This window comes from Schistocerca americana, chromosome 2 (genome assembly GCF_021461395.2).
Source record: "Schistocerca americana isolate TAMUIC-IGC-003095 chromosome 2, iqSchAmer2.1, whole genome shotgun sequence".
NCBI classification, from domain to species: Eukaryota; Metazoa; Arthropoda; class Insecta; order Orthoptera; family Acrididae; genus Schistocerca; species Schistocerca americana.
This window is the reverse complement of record NC_060120.1, coordinates 932,849,624-932,855,603: the sequence shown is the minus strand read 5'-3', so window position 1 is coordinate 932,855,603 and position 5,980 is coordinate 932,849,624. Positions and strand designations below refer to the sequence as shown.

Sequence of the window (5,980 nt, the reverse complement as noted above, 5' to 3'; positions counted from 1 at the left end):
TACGATCCCGCTTGAAGATGTTCTCCGCATATGGTGACGAAATGTTGGGTTTTAAGGTGAAATCCATTCGCCCACGTCATAATAGCTCGGAATATTGTATTAATTGTGAGATTTCTGGCCGTGAAGGCTTACATTTTGCAAGTCGCTTAGCACATGAAGTGCAGAAGAATGCGATTCATTTGAGAAGCAAGTCAGTAAATTAGTAATTTCAAGTTCGTAACAAGTATTGGCGTGGGTATATAACTGAGCAAGACCATAACGCATTTAGTAATTTCAAGGTCGTAAAAAGTATTGGCGTGGGTATATAACTGAGCAAGACCATAACGCATTCTAACTAGAACCGCTTTATCTCCACGATGAACAAAAGATCTCACAAAGAACATGTTTACTGAAGCTCCAAAGTAATTGGTACAGGCATGCAGATTCCAATACAGAGATATGCAAACAGGCAGAATAGGGCGCTGCGGTTGGCAACGTCTATGTAAGACAAGCGTATGGCGCAGTTTTTAGATCGGTTACTGCTACTACAATGGCAGGTTAGCAAGATTTAAGTGAGTTTGAACGTGGTGTTATTGTCGGCTTACGAGCAGAGGGACGAGCTACGAGGTAGCCATGAAGTGGGGATATTCCCGTACGACCATTTCACGAGTGTACTGTGAATATCGGGAATCCGGTAAAACATCAAATCTCCGATATCGCTGCGACTGGAAAAATATCCTGCAAGAAAGGGATCAAGGACAACTGAAGACAATCGTTCAACGTGAAAGAAGTGCAATCTTTTGATGACTGGAAACATGTTGCTTGGTCGGACGAGTCTCGTTTCAAATTGTATCGAGCGGTCGGACGTTTACGGGTATGGAGACATCCTCATGAATCCATGGAATCTGCATGTCAGCAGAGGACAGTTCAAGTTGGTGGAGGCTCTCTAATGGTGTGCGGTGTGTGAAGTTGGAGTGATATGGGACCCCTGATACGTCTAGTACGACTCTGACAGGTAACATGCACGTAAACATCCTTTCTTATCACCTGCATCCATTCACGTCCATTGTGCATTGGCAGTTCCAGCAGGACAATGTGACACCCCACACATCCATAATTGCTAGAGAGTGGCTCCAGGAACACTCTTCTGTGTTTAAACGTCGAAGAGTACTCTTCTGAGTTTAAACACTTCCGCTGCCCACCAAACTCCCCAGACATGAACATTGTTGAGCATATCTGGGATGCCTTGCAACGTGCTGTTCAGAAGAGGTTTCCACCCCTTCGTACTCTTACTGATTTATGTACAGCCTTGCAGGACTTATGGTGTCAGTTCACTCCAGCACTACTTCAGGCATTAGTCGAGTCCATGCCACGTCATGTTGCGGCACTTCTGCGTGCTCGCGGGGGTCCTACGCAATATTAGGCAGGTGTACCATTTTCTTTGGCTCTTCAGTGTAGTATACACATACAAGCAGAAGGCAGATAGTGGTTATGACAAATGATGACAAATGTTATCGCAGCAACCCAGTTTGTTCGTAATTACTTTCTTTCCCAAATAATAATTTCCCCGTCTAAGATTCATCTGTACCTGCTGATGCCTGTAATAGGAGAATGACAATAATGCGCTCTAGAAATGCGGAAATATAGAAGGAAAGTATAGCCTATACTGAAATAAACTAACTGCATTGAAGCCAAAACGCAATATGTTGGATGTTTTACAACTTTTTACGGATCTTCATAGAATCAAACTCATGGAAGGTTAGATCAGAATACGTATACCATATTCAAAGTAAAAGATTTTCGAGGCTACGGAAATGCCAAATAATAAAATGCATTAACTACTTGTAAAATAAACCTGATGTACTAATTTTCCTCCCAAAGGTCCTAAGTGGTGTTGAACTCAAGAACGCGAAAAGTTAAAAATGGTTGTTCTCATACACAAATTAATTAAAAGCTTACTACTAAGATGAAATTTACAGTTCTAAAGTGCGTAAGATAATCCATAAGGTATTGAACTCAAGGGCCGTCAAATGAAAAGCGAGTTTTCAGTGCTTAGTTACACATGCAGCATTTGCTGCTATGAAATTATTCCGAAATCAAGTATTACACTACATTCATTTTATGTGATATGACTTTAAATATAGACACTCCATTTCGCTTTGCTAAGAAATTGATCTCTGAAATACAATGAAATGGCTGCCCCAAAATTGATTTTCTCCTAATCTGTACTTCATCTGTAGCTGACCTTTTTAAAGTTACTTACAAGCTACTGACAAAGTGTATTTCCGAATTATGAACACCAGAGTGTGTGATTTTAAGTTTTAATATGGATCATTTTTGTTCTTGTTAATTATTCCGGCAATTGATGGGTGTATTTCAAGGAGAGGCGTGTTTCTTGTGTTATATTTCATTAGAGAATAAACACACTGAGAACCTGTAGTATTATACCTAATTATCTGAAGAGACTGTTGTAAAAATCTGATGTATTCACACCGTCAATAATTTCTTACACTCTTTTGGACCGGCTAATTTCAGCATCTCCTTGTCAGTTACCCCAAAAAGTGACATCAAATTGCAATATGGAATTAAATAAGCAAAATATGGTTTTTTTGACATCGTGTATGCCCAACAACATTCACTTTGGAAATAAAAATTGGTTTACGTTTTTCAGCTGCTGTGTATGGTGCTTAGCCCAAAAGCTTTTTCCTTTTACTAGATATTACTCTCCAGAAATTAACTGTCAAAATCACATATCTGTGTGTCCTCATATTGTATGCATATGTTCAACAGCTCTTGCTAAAAATATATTTAGATTTTTATGAGCACATCATATACTCAGCAGTAGAAATCGATGTTGATACACGAGCATATATGCAAATGGTGCTTGTATCATCTGTAACTATTCGTAATAGTCAAATGATTTCCACACTACAGAATTTTTCTTGAATACAGTTCTCTTTTTCAACTTTCATCTTTTTCCATCTGAGGAAGGAGGAAAAACATTGAGAAAGTTCTTATTATTCGATAACTGTTTTACGATCTGCAATTTGCAGTTGAGCATATGCCACTGAAGGTTCATGTTTGATTAGCAAAATTGTTTTCATTACTAATCGGTGATATGTTATATCATACATGATATATGTGAAAAAATATCAGATGGTGTGAATCACATCTGTGCAATATTGGTAACCTGAATGAGCAATATTCAGTTGTTACAATGTGAAGAGGCCTTTTGACTACATTTGCAACTCTTTAAAAAATACAAAATAGAGCATTATGTTGCCGTGACGAGGATTCGAACCTGGGTTCTTGCGGCCACAACGCAATGTCCTAACCACTAGACTATCACGGCTACTCTTGCTCTTCTCGAAACGCTTCTCTGGCAGCAGAAAACGGTCCTTTCCGCTCCAGTTGGCAGTATCTCCGCTAGCAGGCAGATGGCGTCTCGTCCGCAGTCAGCTACAAATAAACAGCTTCCAACCTGTATTATTCACATCCTGCAGTCCAAAGTTAACATCAAGCCCACGCTTACCATTTCGCTTTGAACACCTGTTACAAATTTCTGGAGTTCCCGCCGTTCCCCATCCCTAATCATTTCATGAACATATGCCAAGATTCTGTCCTCCACGCTCTGTTCATTCCTCGGAAAAAGAAGGAGATGCACTGAAAATGTTGATGCATACGTAGTGAAACAACAAAATGAAATATGGTAGTAGCACTGAAATTAATATGCCTATGTAAGATCTAGAAAGGTCCCGGCGGAGGTTCGAGTCCTCCCTCGGGCATGAGTGTGTCTGTGTTTGTCCTTAGGATACTTTAGGTTAAGTAGTGTGTAAGCTTAGGGACTAATGACCTTAGCAGTTAAGTCCCATAAGATTTCACACAAATTCGAAGATTTTGAACAAGATATAGGGGAAAAAAAGTGAGAGAGAAAGCCGCATGCGATGTATTAATGTAGCTAGAACATAATACCAGTCATTCCAGCTTACTCAGTCAGCTCATTAATGATGTGTACAAGTCAACCCTAGCACATGGAATTTTTTCCAGGCAGATAACAATATGCTTTGTAAAACTCCCCAACAAGAAAGCGCATGGAAAAAATCTATAAAATTTTCATACAAATTGTGTAAGTAACACAGTCTACCTCACAATACTATTAATTTTAGATGATCGGTTTCAGTCAGTATAGTCCATCTTCAGGTGTGGTTACCTAATAACTCGTCGCGATTACTGCTGGACATCGTCATCGAAAATAAAAATACAGTTTTGTGATCTCGACTGTTCTACTCAGACAATATGAATATACAGCGTAATGGCATCTTACAGTAACTTTTCATCCAATTTCCTTACTGGTATCCTTCTTCGAAGATATCCGTTAAACGAATAGACCTAAGAGTAAAGTTACATATAAGTGAAAACAATTATTTAGCTTAATGAATCCACAGTCACTGTGCTCTACCACATCAACTACAGACTGCTAGTTTTTGGAAACCTAACCTTTCGACATAGTATCTGCGTACAAAATGCGAGTTGATTCTTGCGAAGAAGAAAACAGCAACTAGCCACTGCTCATAAGGTTATTTATTCACAAAAATAGCACTGTTACCACTTTCGAACCGAGAGTTTTATCTTTAGACGGCTGTTCACTTTTAGACTACTTATGTCGTAGTTTACATTAGTTGTCGGCTGTTTTACCCCCTTTAGCCGAGAGATCCTTGGAGCAATGGTTTACTACTATTTATTGAATAACAATTTGCGTTCCAGAGGATTTGCTCGATTGAGAATGGCATTTAAGCATTTACTCGCCAAATATTTCAGGTATTACACTAAACTTTACCATTAGATGGTATTTTTGCAATACATCCAAAGCATTTTTCTTTGTGATGCTCTTCTAAAAATACTTCAGCTAGATGGAATTCAAAATATTACATGCAACTGGCTTGAATCTTACTTAACGAAAGGAATGCAGGTGTAACTTTGGAAAAATCAAATAGTTTGAGGAGAAAAGAATATCTTAATGACTCGGGGCAAAGATAATCCCATGAGGTTTAATTTTCCGTTCCTATTCCTAAATGGCCATCCATCAACTGCTATGAACAAAACGGACTTGACACTGTTTCATTCGAGAAGAGTTGTAATTAAAGTTGTTAGAGAGACAGCAAAAGCAGAAGGAACTGTTAATTATGAAGTGGTTCTTGGATAATCGACGCTTAATTTCAAAATACACCACAGGAAACGATTTTACCGAAAGTGGGGGAATGTTCGAAATTTTTTGGTCTAGGGAATGGTGACACCTAAGTTCATTTCCCTTTGGTATTTACGTAACTGTTAGTTTCCAAAGCAAACAAACCAACACATTAAGGTATTTTGTAAATTTCGCCTCTTAAATGTCTTTGGTGTAATCTTCTGGTGTAATTCATCATTTATCAAGTAGATACGCTGAAGTGACGAAAGGCATGGGGTACCTCCTAATATCGTACAGCTTCCTCTTTTGTCCTGCGTGTGCATGACTCGGCGTGGCATAGACACAAGTCGTTCGAAGCCCCATTCAGATATACTGATCCATATTGCTTCTATAGCCGTCCATATTTGGGAAAGTGTGGCCAGTGCTGGATTTGGTGCACGAACTGACCTCTCGATTATTTCCCATAAATGTTCGATGGGATTCTTATCGGGTGATCTGAGTGGCCGAATCCTTCGCTCGAATAGTCTACAATGTTCTACCAAGATGCATTGCCATCCATAAAATACCATTGTTACTTGGGAACATGAAGTCCATGAACGGGTGCAAATGGTTACCAAGCAGCCGAACATAAACATTTCCAGTCTATGATCCGTTCAATTGGACCAGAGTACCAAGTCCATTCCATGTACCTAAACACAGTCCATGCCATTATGGACCCATCACCAGCTTGCACAGTGCCTTGTTGAAAACGTGGGTCGTTGGTTTCATTGGGCCTGCGCCACTCTCGAATCCTACCATCATTTCTTACCAACTGAA

At 39.4% G+C, this 5,980-nt stretch overlaps 1 non-coding gene across 1 annotated transcript; it reads right to left on the bottom strand.

Annotated features, from left to right (window-relative positions):
- Positions 1 to 3,259: 3,259 nt before the first annotated feature.
- On the bottom strand, positions 3,260 to 3,331 carry Trnah-gug. The gene has a single exon. It is a non-coding gene; the product is annotated as a tRNA-His (tRNA).
- Positions 3,332 to 5,980: the final 2,649 nt, after the last annotated feature.